Source organism: Pseudopipra pipra, chromosome 12 (genome assembly GCF_036250125.1).
Source record: "Pseudopipra pipra isolate bDixPip1 chromosome 12, bDixPip1.hap1, whole genome shotgun sequence".
NCBI lineage: Eukaryota > Metazoa > Chordata > Aves > Passeriformes > Pipridae > Pseudopipra > Pseudopipra pipra.
This window is the reverse complement of record NC_087560.1, coordinates 5,808,197-5,822,199: the sequence shown is the minus strand read 5'-3', so window position 1 is coordinate 5,822,199 and position 14,003 is coordinate 5,808,197. Positions and strand designations below refer to the sequence as shown.

The following is a 14,003-nucleotide window of genomic DNA, read 5'->3' as shown; positions in this document are numbered from 1 at the left end:
TGGGAAGCACGGGGTTCCCATCCCACACCTCCGGGCAGCACAATACAGCACCCGGATTTGGGATGTTTACCACCATCACCTCCACAATAAGCTTCCAATGGGAAACCAATACACAATTGTACAAGTACCCAGTGTTAACTGGGAAGTGGGGGCTCAGCCCTACCTGCCCACGCCACAGCTGACCCCTGTGAGCCCAAAATATCTCCTCCCAGCTTCCCAGTCCCTCACCCCGGAGGGAAACAAAAAAAGACACCCACGCGCAACCTGACACAGCTACAGAGTTGTGGCAATTACCCGACGAGACATAATTAACACATGTAACAGCTTCTTCTCAGCACCATCCAGCCGGGCCGCCTGCGCTCCAGAACCCTTAAGAAATCCTTGACCACCCATTTGGATGAGGCTCCTCTCCAGGAGCACTGTCCTTCCCTTCCTCACCAAGCTCCGAGCCTGCTGGCTCCTGGTACTATTTACAAGCAACACTTCAAAAACAGGTGACTTGAAGAGAAATGAGAAGGGAAGGGGAAAAAAAAACACACACACACACAAATTTCTTCAAACCCCAGCAGGCAGGAGCCTGGAAAGCAGCTTCACGGTGCGTTTCCAGAGATGCAAACACTGTAAAAATGCCAGGGATTCTTTCATCAGCCAGGCTGCCGCAGCCAGACCATTTTCCATCTGCTCCCCACAGCATCCTCAGCTCTGTACAGCTAATAATCCGCTCTCTGACAGGTCATTACGGAGATTTTTAACCCTAGGAGCTGGGGGCTTGCGTGCAAGCTGGAAATGAAAAGCACTGACCTCTCATTTCAGCAGCAGGGAAAGTGCCGAATCAGGATATCACTTTATGCACCGGAGTCACTAACGGCTTCCCAAAGCTGCCCTGCGTGTTTCTACTATTACCTCCTCCTCCTCTTCCTGCCCCAGGACCTGCTCCCCAGTCCCAAGCCAGGGTGTCCAGCCCAACCCCATCAACCTGTCTCTTCGGAGCCTCTCTCCAAACCACCGGTGGGGCCAGCAATTGGCAGCGACCACCTCACCTCTGCATGGCACAGCCATCTCTCTGTGCCATGGATCTACAACAATCCCTTTGTACAGATGGGCAAAGATGGTAACAAAACGGATGAACCAGATTTTTGGCTCGTAACAGCCCCTTCCCAGCCCTAAGCTGAGGCATGGAATCCAGGAACAACCCCAATGGACAGGTGGACACAGCGCTGATGCACAGGACCAACACACAGGAGTTGCTGGGAGAGGATGAGGCTCAGCCTCCAAATCCAAGAATTGCCAGCCCAAGGTTGGAGCAGGCAAAGGGTCACGGCCAGCTCGGATCAGAAGGACAAAGGACAAGGATCTGACCTCGTAGTGGCAGAAAAGCAATGGACAATCCGCAGGGTTGTACTGCAACAGGCACAGCATCTACTGCTCCATGCAACAACTCCACGATGCCGGCTCGGCCGGCTCTCCGCTCCCACCAGGGAATTCACCTTGCTGTTCCTAACGTGCAGATACACACGCACACACATCTCCATAAATATTATTTATACATGTGGAATAAGGAGAGCAGATGAGCAGGACTTGGGTCTGAAACTCTGCAAGCAGCAGCAGTTTTTGCCAATTCCTACCACAACAAAAGGAAGAAGGAGCCCAGAAGTCCACTGAGTCCTCGGCAATTAGAGAGCTAGGAACAATCAAAGGGTTAGAAAACAAGAGGAGCAAAAACCCTCACCCTACAGAGGAGGCGCCGAGGGAGCCCAGGCTCTGCTAATGCAGAGGGAAGGGAATCACAAACAGGACGGACAGGAACATGCTGGATTGGCAAGAGCCGGGGGAAGGCTCGTCATGCCAAGAGCAGGGCAGGGAGCTCATGACGTGCCACAACGGGAAGAGGGACTGGAGCGGGGATGGGCCCTTTCCAGCCCTAGACTGAAGGCTGGGACCCTATTTACATGATGTGGGGGGACCCCCTGAACATCCTCAATTGCATGTGGCTCTAAAAAATTCCCCACAGCTCTAAAACCCCCTCCCTGAAACTTCCAATTCCCCATTTCTCTTCTCCACTCTTGCAGGCTCTACCTTGCAGCTGAAGGAGTGTTTTGGGTCCCTCTCCCAAGCCAGACCCCCAGGGATTCACAACCTACCCTATCATAGTTATTTTGGTAGATGGGGAACCCTGGCTCCCACAGCCCATGTCCCAGAGAAAGGGGTGCCTTTCCCACTGCCTGCTTTGCCCAAGCTGGAGAAGTGACGGGTTCTATCCAGATCCTCCCTGCTCTCCTGCTAGGCGGTGTAACGCCACCATAAATCATGGCATCTCAGAAAACAGAGCGAGGAGATTGATTCAGCTGTAAATGTGTCCTTCCCCTTACCTCCTGCCATCGCAGGATTGATCCCCGCGCAACATGAAAAGCATGTGCTCACTTGTTGGCCTGGAGACCTGCCAACGAAGCGTTTTAAGAGCAGTCCTGGAGCGCAGATCCTACAAGGAGACAGCTTTCTGCTTGGGAATGCTGCACACACACAGCACCAGACATGAATAATTCAGCTCCATTAGGTGCTGAGACCTCTACAATCCACATCTACGGGCTGGGACAGAGCCAAACCGTATTCAGAGACAAACCTGAAAGTTCACTTTCGGGGCTGCACACACACCTAGAGACAGCTCCTCCACCAGAACATTCGCATTCCAAAAGGCAGCGAGGAAACCGCAGGAGCCCCCGGCTCTTTGTGCTAAAACCAGTGCAGGATGCTCAGAACCTGCCAAGCCCGCGCCACTCCAGCTTTCTCCGCCGGTTACCGGAGGCCAAGAGACCAAAGCAGGGAAGCACTGACCGCCCAAGGGCAGCAAGATGCAGGAGAAAAGCTCTTCTCCTGGCAGCAGCCAGCCCACACGTAGGGAGACTGTCTCATAGCCATGTGCTTCAGCCTGCAGCGCTCCAGGATCAGCCTCTGGTGGCTTCCAGACATGACCGACTGCAATTTTCACCCTGATTAACTTTCAGGAATGCCCGCAAGAAGGAGCAGCAAAGAGGACAGGGAAGGGGGGGAGAAAATCTGTAGGACACGGCATTTCCTCCAGCGGGGTACGAGGCAGGGAGCAGAGGGTTCGGCGAGATGCTCTCTCCAGCCAGGAGCAACCCCGGAGAGCAGACAGAGCCCTCCGCTCCCTCCTGGGTGAGGCAAAGGCAGTGGCGTGGAAGGGCTGCTGCCCCCCCTAACAGCTTGCCAAGACCCCCAAAGGGCTCCCCACGAGCCCCCAGCCAAGGCAGCAGCACGAGGGGCCACAATGCGAGGCCCTTCCTCCCGCGGCTGGCAGCCAGCCGGCCGCTCTCCCCATCCGCTGCCTCCGCACAAGATCCCTTTTTGTTTCCTTTTACGACTAAAGAAACTCGGGGTGGTGGGGGGGGCAACGCGGTGCCTTCTCCGAGCTGCCGCACTCGCTCCCCGCTCGGCTCCCACCGCCGCGCCTGTAATCCCCCAGCTGGGCTTGTTTGGGTTGGATTTTTGTTAAGTAACTCCCATGTCTTTTCTGCAGATTTCTTTTTAAGATGTTCCCTCTCTCCCCGCCCCCTCTCTCTAGAGCTGGGGGAGAGGGAAGAGAAAAAAAAAGAGAGAGAGAAAAAAAGAGAAATGTTGAACGCGAGCCAGCTGGCACGAACAAGAGGAGACGGAGAAATCTGCACAAAGGAGCTTCCTCACTCACTTGCTGCTTTCAGCTCAAGAAATCACGCAGGGGAGGAGGGTTCGCTCTCCCCCAGACATCAGTCAGGCCGTAGCAGACAAAGGAGATTTGCCATGACACCCTCCAGAACTGCCACCCAACGTGGGCAGGATCCCTCCACCGCCTGCGCCCGGCGGGAGTCCGAGCTGTTGCAAAACACGCTGAAGCATAGGGCTTCAAAACAAGCTGTTCAATGTGGAATTAAGCAAGATTTTGAATGGAGGAGCTGCGCTCCCGCCTCCGCGCTCACACAAGGCGCCGGGAGAACTTCGGTGGCTCTCGGGGCTGAGTGGGACGGCGCCGGCAAGCTGCCAGGAGGGAGAAGGCTGAACCCAATTTGAATAAAATGGAGCCACCCTTCTTTTTTTAATATGGAGGTGCACCCCACTAAGACTACATGTTCCAGCATGCACTGCAGCCAGAGCACCGGGAGAGACACTGCCAAACTTAGGCCGGGACTCCAAGTTTCTGTAGGCTGAGCCTTGACACTGGAGATGAACCTGACGCAGGGCAGCGCTCGAGTGATGAGTCATTTGTTGGCATTCTTGAGAAAAGCCTGAAATATTTCAGTCCAAGCATGACAAAAGCAGGACAGAAGAGGTCACTGGAAGAGGCTGGAGATAGAGGAAGGTGGAGAGGTGAGCAGAGCTTTGGTGTTGGAGCAGCCAGGCAATCACCCTACCTGGAGGAAAGCTCTGGAGATCTATCAGCCATAACACCCAACTGCTCCCAAATACACACTCAGGCATCCACTTCACATTCTTCATCAGGCAAAAGATGCATCTAGTATCAAAATTCAACCTCACACCCACCCCCGTCTACTCCTGACCTTAAAACACAGCCTTTATAGCAATGTTCAGGACAACTACGGCACACGACAACGTTCAGCAAAGCTGTCAATACAAGAGATGTGTGCACAGTGCCAGTGTTTGATGAAAATACAAGATGAAAATACAAAATTCCAAGCCATGGAATGAGCAGGGAGCAGCAAGGCTCAGGCTCTGGATGCTGGCTGGATCACAGCCTGCTCATCCAAGAACGCCAGGCTAGGTGTCTTCCAGCAAGCATGACCTTGCAGACTCCAAAATCTCTGGCAGGTGAAAATGGCCAAGAGCCTTCTTAGCACCTCAGCACCCACATCCTCAAGCGCAAACTGCTGCCCAGTGCTCTAAACATTCGGCTGTACTGGGAAAGAGGAACTGAAAAACCTGCATGCGTGGGAGAAAAAGCATTCGATGGTTAAAATAACGGAGCAGCTTCCTTCCTGCAAGTTCATCTCTCAGACCTATCCTGAATTAGGGACACCCAGCAGGATTTTCCCCTCACTGTTGTGTCTGCACACTGGAGGACACCCCTGGGTAACTGCGGTGCCCGGACCTGCACACGATGGCTTAACACTAACTAGAAACACAGCCCCATCTTCACCCAAAACCTGCATCTCCCGCTTGCCCCATGATCCCCACGTGCCACCCTCTGGGTGTCATGGCATCACCGGCACACAGCACCCAGCGGGTGCCCGGCAGGCACGGGCAGTGCCACAGGAGCGGAGAGGCGTCACCACAGAGTTTGGCTGCCGAAAGCTGACACACGGACCGTTGGCAGCTACGTGGTGGCAAAAGCAAAAAGCAACACTGCGAGCAATAACCAGCCAGGATTAACTCGGAATCGCTTTGGATCAGCCTGCCCCAGACAAGCCAGTGCATTCCAGCAGCACCAGACACAGCCCTGGTGCTCCCCTACCCACACAAAGCCCATTCGTGTTGAGCCCAGCCAGCCATGTCACTGCTGGCTGGTGCCAAAAACAACATTAAACACTCAAAACAGGATGTCTGAGCCAATCTGTTTGGCACTGCAATGCTTCTCATAGGGACAAACCTAGGGGCTGATTGTCCCTTGAGCAGAGAGCTGGTTTCCACTGGGAAAGCCGAGTAGCCATGTGGATTTAAAAAACAGTCCATTTACACCCTTGCTAACCCCAGCACAGAAGGGAACTGAAATACAAGAGGCTTAGAGGTGTCTGAACTGGTGACCTGTCCTCACACACAGCCCAGACAAGGGTAGAGAGCACATAAAAATAACCCAAAAGGCTCCCAAACTTCAGAGCTCTGCACAGGCTGGAAGATCGCCAGCAGCGAGAGGAAGCAGCAAGATGGATGTGACCAGGAAAGATCCTTGCAGCATCAGTCACGGAGATGGGAAGAAAGAAGAGCTGGCGAAGACCAAAGACAATCAAGGGGCATAAATAACTGCTGGAGCAAGTACTGGAAAAGGGAGCTCATCCTTTTCCCCTGCACACCCAATGCCGTTAGCAGGGATGTGGGAAGGCACCTGGGGTTATTGGCACCATCGTGAGCTCAGGGTGTCGGGCACCAGTGAACCGGCCATTTGTCCCTTTTCCTTCCAGGGCTCTGGAGGCAGGGAAGCTCCTCCACTTGTTCCTGGTCTCCCTGCCATCCTCCTACCCCATGGTGGGCCCAGTCCCAAGCTGGGTTCACATGGTTGCAGACACACAGGTTTCCAACAAGGAAATCCATGGAGATACAGCAGGAACAGGAAACCACTTGCTGTGCTGCCACTCTGTGCCAAAGTCAACGTCTCTTTTCCATCTTCTCCATCCAAAGGAGCAGCACTGGAGTGATCCCAGCTGAGTGGTGTCTCCCAGCCACAGCTCTACCTTGACAGTGCAGTTTGGAGAGGACAGACAGCCACTGGCTTGCTTGCTCCCAGGTTGCTCCCAGGGAAGGGAGAGCTTCTGGGCTTTATTTCCTCTATTTTTCCCTTTAGGAGCAGAGCACGCAGCCAGCCTTGGCTGTTTCCCAGCCTTCAGAAGAGGACGAACATCTCTCCACCGCTCCAAAACCGAAGGAGCTGCCACTTCACCTATTAATGCCTTTAATTCCCTTCATTCGATAACCAATTAGGGCACCTTGGCTCCCTGAGCTGAGGCTCCGTTTGCAGCCAGGCCGGTGTGTGCAGCTGTAATCGCTCTTCCTGTCACACCATCAGCCTGGGAACACTTTGGGAAAAAACCAACCAGACTGTGAAGTAAAGGAGGAGGGAAGGCGGATGCAGACAGGGACAAATGCAAGCGGAGCGAGTACCATGCCGAGAAATCCCCTTTTTTTTCCCTGGGAGGGATAATAAATAGGTGTATCTCCTAGATTAATAAGGCACATTTGCAGAGCTCTGATATCCATCAGAAAGTTGCTAATTCGCGCTAATGACCCATTGCAAATTGCCAAATTTTGTGAATTAGCCAGTATGTACAGGAATACAATAAAACCCAGCCAGAACCATGTATCAAAGCGGGCTGGGCTTATTTGGGAAGTCCTAGTGTACTTGGAATTACTTGTGGTGATGGATACAGAGGGAAGCTGCAAATTAGATGTGAAATCCCCTCAAAAATAAATAGGAAATCCTCAGGACAAGAAGAAATTTCCCCATGGCTGCTAAACCTTTGGGGAAGGAGCAGTAATTCTCCTGGAGATGAGCAAGACTCTCCACCCACTGGATTCATGGCAAAGTCATTACACACCTCATTTTCACTCCTTTAAAGCTGTACAGCACAATCCTCTAGATCCACCCTTCATCCCTTTGAAGAAGCACCGGGAAAACTCCAAGCCAAATCTTTGGACCCACCTGAACCAGGAATGTTCTGTTTAATCCAAACTACAAACAGGCTCAGCAAAGTCACTAAAATCAATTTCGTTATCAATAAATCAGTGCGACCACGTCGCACATGATGTAGCACTGTACAGAGATCTCATCCTTCCAGCCATTGGAAGAGTGGTTGAGCAGCCCAGGAACTGCTTGGAAGGAAAATCCAATGCCACAAAACCTTTCTGTGCTCAGGGAAGGAGCAGCATAAAGTCACAACATCATCTTCCCTTTTTCCTTCTTTTCTTACACCATGCACAAGGCAATGAATTGTAGAAGTTGAGCATTTAGTGTTTAAATACAAAATACCAAGGTTCTCCTGAAATCATCCTTATTCATCCACAAAAAAACGCACTTGCATCCTTTCATACCCCCTCACACCACATCTGAGCTGACGCTCAGCAGCTACGTCAGTGGGTTTTGTGCCTGTGAAGGACACTCAGCTGCAGTGAAAACAAAACAACCTCTTGGGCTCATCTCAAAAACTGCATTTTCCATCCAAATGCAGAAGGGAATCGGTTTCCTTTAAAGAAGTTATATAAAGTCAAGAAAAACTCAAGCAATCACAAGAGCAAATGGAGTCTCAGAGTAAGTTTCCTGGTCAGGCAGCCATCCTCTATTTTCTCACTGTAGGACTGCCCAAGCTCAACCTCACTCCTTCCTCTGACACCACATCACACCTCAAGGAGCCAACTCCTGGTAGCTGGAAAGTGCATCTGCACGGCAAAATAAGCCATATCCCAGTAGGATCTCTTTTCCTGCCCTTTCCTAACACCAAAAAACACCCTTCCTCATCCAAGTCAACCCAGCACAGGTACACGGAGCAGACTGGCTGCTGCCAGGGTGGCCAAAGCTCTGGTTCAGGAGTCACACATGGCCACCCATGAGCTCCTAGAGAGCCATGTGCTCCAAGCTGGCTCACTTACCTACACCGCTGATCTTACAAAAGGTCCTTCACACTTACAAGGGCTCCTCAACACACCTGCCACGTCCCCAAACCCTGATGAAGTCAAGCACCCCCACGTCACAGCATCATTCTCCCTCCAGCCACTACCACAAGCACCCAAATTATGACAGTCTCAAGTAAGCGGGCAAGATCCATGGGGAAGGGATCAACTCTCCCCATGCCCAGAGAGCCCACGAAGCATCAGAAGGGGCCTCACAGGAGAACTGCAGACAGCCCGGGCCATCTCCAGGTCCTTCAGGGACTTTGGTGCTTCCCAAAAAACCTCTCCACAAACCACCATCAGCTTCAAAGGAACACAAGGTAGGTTTGGGAAGAGACACATGACTCTCACAACCCCGAGGTTGCGGAACCAGCAGCCCGTGTTCTGCAGGAAGTCTGCAAAGATAACCACGGACCTCTCTGTGAACTCAGTGGGCGACCACCCCATCCCTGCAGACTCCAACACTAACCTGCTCACTGCCCTCACCACCTACCAGCAACCGAGTGCAGTTAAACTGTCACCAGCTCCTGGCAGGGTCACCTGTGGCCTCACCTCCTCTCTGTAGGGAACCGGCATGTGACGTGTTCCCCCAGAGCATCTGCCCCCGGCAGGTCCCTGCCTCCGGCTGGGAACACCAGCAGCGGTGCCAACACTCAAAGGGCATCACTGCGCATGCAGGCTGTCACACAGCCCCGGAACAACATACCTGGGACCATAAATACCATCTTATTTACATAATGCTCTGGATAAAGGGGACAAAGAGGCTTATTGCATTACATCTGGGACTAGTATTGCATCAGCGCCCACAGGCCCTAATCCCAGTCGGAGCCGTGCCGTGCAGGGAGCAGCGGGACGGCCGCGAGGTGCATCCCTGCTCCCAGCCCGGCCAAGCCCAGCTCTTCCTCTTCCCATCACAAACATGCGGAGAAATATCCCTACACCTAGGAAATGCCAAATAAATCGGGCACAACACATGACTCTAGTCCCCAACCACCATCAGTCCAGGAGTGGGATCCCACCACCTGTCATGGCCTGGACACAACGCGTGGATATTGACTTTGTTTTGGGAATGATGCCCGCATGGAAGCGCGAGAAAGACCAGGCAGCTCCTGGTTTTCTTTAATTTATGCAATCACAATTACATTGTATACAATGTATACAACCCAGAGGCAATTTTTGATTTGAGGCATCCCCGTTCTCCAAGAGAATAAACCAGACGGAGCAAACTCCAGTCTGTCCTTCCTGTTAATTCATAATAAAGACACACAAGCTGTTGAGTACCTCCAACGTCACACGAGAACCCCTCAACCGCCTTCACAAGCCCTTTCTTCCCAAAAATGGCACATTTTCAGCTCAATTTACAGGGAAAAAGCTTGTGAGGCAGCAGAAGCAATGTTGTGACCACCGACAGAGCACAAGGGGACTTTGCAACCCTGCAACTGTGGCAAGGGCTGGGGTTGCCAGCCAACACGGAGCTACAGACAGACAGATGAGTCCACCCCAAAAAATTGTGCTGCTTTCAGCCCATGTAGAGGTAACAAGCGTGCTAAGAGATACCTCTGCACACACACACACACACCAGCCTCTCCAGCTAATGAGCAGCCTAATGGCGACTCACCAAACACACAGACCAGGTCCGAGTGCTCAGCTCGGAAAAGGGAATAAAACCTCCTTCCCATGCCCTGGCTGTACTCAATTACAGGTCATTACAACTTGTTTGATAATTAATTTCCTCCAGTGGCTCTAACTGAAGCAGCCCTTGCCCTGCACAACAGGCCAGTCCAGGTGAAACATTAAATCCTTGTCCCTTTGCACCACAGAGACACTGTGCTCCCGGCGCTGCACACGTCTCCCTTCTCCACTGCACAGGAGAGGAGAAAACCTCACTGGATGAACGAGGGCGTAAAAGGGCAAGGATTTGCGTTTCGTGACCAAAACGGCTTCAAAATAATAAATTATAAATTATTTCTGGTCCAGAGTTAATCAATAAGATCAGCTGCCCGGATTTTCCAAGTGCCGTGCGTGTGCGGTCGCACACTGCCAACAAAGAGCTAGAAATGTGCGGCATAATCCGATGCCGGAGTCATCGCACAAAGCGTGGAAATAGGTTTTCCTGAGGATGTCCAGGCGAGGAACTGCCTGCGCGCGCCGGAGCCCGACCGCCAGCCTCGCCGCCGGCATCCTTGGATCTTCTGGAGGGGGGGAGAGGGCCTGTGGGCTCTCCAGTGTCCGCCACGGAAAATGAGTGGCTAACAACTCCTCCAAGGGAAAGAGCCTTCCCAGAAAAGGGGGAAAAAGGAAAGGAAAAAAGAGGGCTGCTGGGAGATGGAGGGGAGCCAAATCTCACAGACCAGACCTGAACCTGTGACCTTCCCCGTGTACACAACGGGCGGGAGAGCTGCACGCAGGAACTCCGTCCTCGCCCCACCGCCCTCGCCCCGCCGGCCGCCCCAGCCCTCCTGGGACACCCGGCCACGTTGTCACCACCAGTGTCACCCCCGGATCGGCCCGCTGGCTCTCGGGGGCTCAAAGGCCTCGAAGGCGGGCGGCACATCCTGCAGCACCAGGTCACCAGCACACAGCACAGCCCAGGGGGAGATGCCTGGAGGGGCTCTGCTCTCAGGGCCTAACCCCCCCCCCCCCCGCGACAACTCACACTTCCTAAACGCCTTGGAGAAAATTTAACCTTGTGGGATTTGTGCCGAGAGTCCCCCTTCCTGTTCCAGGGGAACCTTCACTACTGGGGTCCCCTCTGCTCCTGTGCCCCCCAAACCCTCCCAACCCTCCCTGCATAGAGACGGGACTCAAGAGGGGGAAGATCCCCCCAACCCCAGGGACACCGCTGCCCCTCGGCAACCTCCTCACCGCCTGCCCCCCCCATCCCCGACCTGCCGCGGCGGTGACCCCACGCACGGGGATCTCCCCCCCGCACCCCTGGGAGCGGCCTGACGCACCCGGGACACGCAGGGGACCAGCCCCCTCGTCCCTCGCAGCCGGAGGGATCCGCACCCCCGCATAGGGTGAGCCCCCCCGGACCCTGAGCGGGACCCCCGCAGTGGCGGGGGGGGAATCCGGCACCTCTGCGGGGGGACCCGACCCCCAACCGCCGCGACACCCGGGGGGGCTCGTTCCCAACGGCCCCGGGGGGCGGACACACAACCGCCCCCACGGTCACGGGGTGGGGTGGGCCCAGAGACCCTCGTCCCCAAGGGTCACGGGGGGGGCACAGCCCCGTCCCCATGGCCATGGAGTAGGGAGGGGAGGACATAGCCCCGTCTTCAATGGTCACAAGGGTGGAAGGGCACGCAGCCCCTCGTCCCCAGTGGTCACAGCGGAGCGGGGGGCAACCAAATGCCTGTTTCCGAGGGTCACGGGGGACACACGACAGCCTCCATGGTCACGGAGTGGGGGGGCACCCAGACCACCGTCCCCAAGGACTACGGTGGGGGAACAGCCCCGTCCCCGGGATCACAGCAGAGGGGGGCACCCAGACCCCCCGTCCCCAGTAGTCTCGGGGGGGGAGATGGGGGCACCCGGACCCTGTTCCCAAGGGTCACGGGGGGGGGCACACAGCCGCGTCCTCGGGGATCACAGGCGAAGGGGGGGGGGGGGGGGCACATACCCCGGGCCCGGCGGTCACGGCCCACGGCGGTGGCCCCGGGCCCAGCCCGTGTGACGGGGGGGGGGGAGCAAGGCCCGATGCCCGAGGAGGAGCCCCAACCGCCGCCCCCCCCCCCAAAAGCCCCCCCCGCGGCGGGTCGGCGCGGGGCCGGGCGGGCACGCACTCACCCGGTCGCTGGGGTGTCCGCGCTACGTGCGGTCCATGCGGGGCCGGGCCGGCGCTGCGGGGCCGGGGCCGGGGCCGGGCCGGGCCGGCCGGGGCCGCCACGCGCTGAGGCCGCGCCGCGCAGGCCGCGCCGGGTCCGCCGGGCGGGGCGGGGCGGGCGCGGCGCAAAACGCGGAGGGCGGATCACGGAGCGGCGTCCCCGGGCGGGGGGGAAACACGGAGCGGAGTTCCCCGCACGAAGGGATCGGGAGCCGGAGTCGGGCAAAGCCCGGAGCGGACAATCCTCCGACTGAGGAGCCGGAGCCGCCGCGGTGCGGGTGGGGAAGAGCTTTTTAGGGTGTTTCACGCTCTGAGCGGTGCCGTGTGAGACCCCAGCCCGGCACGGACCCCCCCCAGGCCACCTTTTCAGCTCCTTGAGCTGGCACAGAAAGGCAGGTGGGGGTCACCACCCTGGGGCACCCACACCCATCCCAAAACCCATCACATCATGCCCCACGCTGCCACTTTTCCTCTCCAAATATTTTTCTCAACTGAAGGAGCACCTGGATCCCCAGTCACCCCCTTCACCAGGAGGTGACACGTCCCCCAAACCCTCTGCTTCCCACCCTAAAGACTCAGCACCAGCCCCACTGACTGGGGAAAAAATTTCAGCTCATCTCAGCCCTGGTCCCAGGACACCCCAAAACCCTCCACTCCCTTTCCCAAATCCTCAGCATCAGCCCCATGGTCTGGTGAGGAAATTTCGGCTCATCCTCATGGGGATATCCCAGCGCTGTCCTCAGGACACCCCCAAACCAGTCCAGCACAAGGCAAACCAGTACATCAAGCTGGGATGAATGATCCAAGCTGGCATCTTGAGCACAGAGCAGGGACATAGTCCTGCAGCAAAGGTGATGGAGAGGGAAGCACCACTTCCCTCTGCCCAGCCAGGGGCTGGGGTGGGTATTCCAGCCTGGAGAGGTGCCACCATCCCTGGGGACAGTGCGTGTCTTCCTCCTCTGGAGCCAGAAGACAACTCCCAGGGCAAATGGCATGGGATGATTTCCAGTGCTGCAATGGCATGGGATGATTTCCAGTGCTGCAGCATCCAGCTGCACGAAGGCTTCGCACCCTCCTCCTCTTCTCTGAAAGGGCAGAGGGCTGGGACAACCTGCAACCAGTGACTGTGCCAAGCAGCCGAGCTGGTAGTGACCACCACATCCCTGGAGAAGAGGAGGAGGAAGAGGGATGCCAGCAGTGCTGGGTGGTTGCTCTGTTCCCCCCGGAGCAGGGTGGGCTCCAGGTGACAAGGAAGAGCTCTCGGCCGAGCCTGGAGCACCATGGCATGAAGGGATCACAGCCCAGTGCACAACAGTGCATAATGAGCACAGACACGGTGACACGGGGAAATGCTGAACAGGAGGGGTGAGAGAAAAAGGCAAAATTCATCTCATTCAGAAGGTGTTTTACACACAGCTGCTGGGGGGCAGGTTTTGGGGGGTGGCTGCTGCTTTGCTACAAATCAGGAGAGAGGGATCTGAGGCTGGGCACTCAGCAAGCAATTCCAAGGGCTGGAAGGGCACCTGTGAGCAGAAAGTCTCTGAGCAGGAACAGAGCCCCCCTCTCACCCTGGGGGGCTCTCCATCCCTCCATCCCCACTGGGCAGGACTCAGGCTCTCTGGCTGTCGGGAGCCATCCCCCTCATCCCCTTCTCCTCCATGTGTCCAACCCCATCCAGCCAAACACACCTCGAGGCAATTTTGGGGAGATGCTGCCAAAGCCAGGATGGAGCTAGGCTGGCTGCTGTTGGGGAGCTCCTCTCAACCCTCCTGGGTTTCACTGCTCCAAGGAGGATGTGGAGATGCCAGCGCTTGTTGAACCCCATCCCATCAAGCTCCATCTCCCACCCACC

The 14,003-nt window shown here is 55.9% G+C and overlaps 1 protein-coding gene across 8 annotated transcripts in view; it reads right to left on the bottom strand.

Moving 5' to 3' along the window:
* The window catches only part of ZNF609 (zinc finger protein 609), a 96,173-nt gene extending 83,927 nt beyond the window's left edge, over positions 1 to 12,246 (bottom strand). For 5 of the 8 annotated variants that reach the window (XR_010433733.1, XM_064668654.1, XM_064668649.1 and 2 more), the window contains exon 1: positions 12,115 to 12,244. The gene's annotated coding sequence lies outside the window, so the exon portion shown is untranslated. Of the gene's footprint in view, positions 1 to 11,279; positions 11,376 to 11,947; positions 11,966 to 12,114 lie in introns of those variants that run through there. The other 3 variants (XM_064668651.1, XM_064668652.1, XM_064668650.1) reach the window with 3 other exon arrangements.
* Positions 12,247 to 14,003: the final 1,757 nt, after the last annotated feature.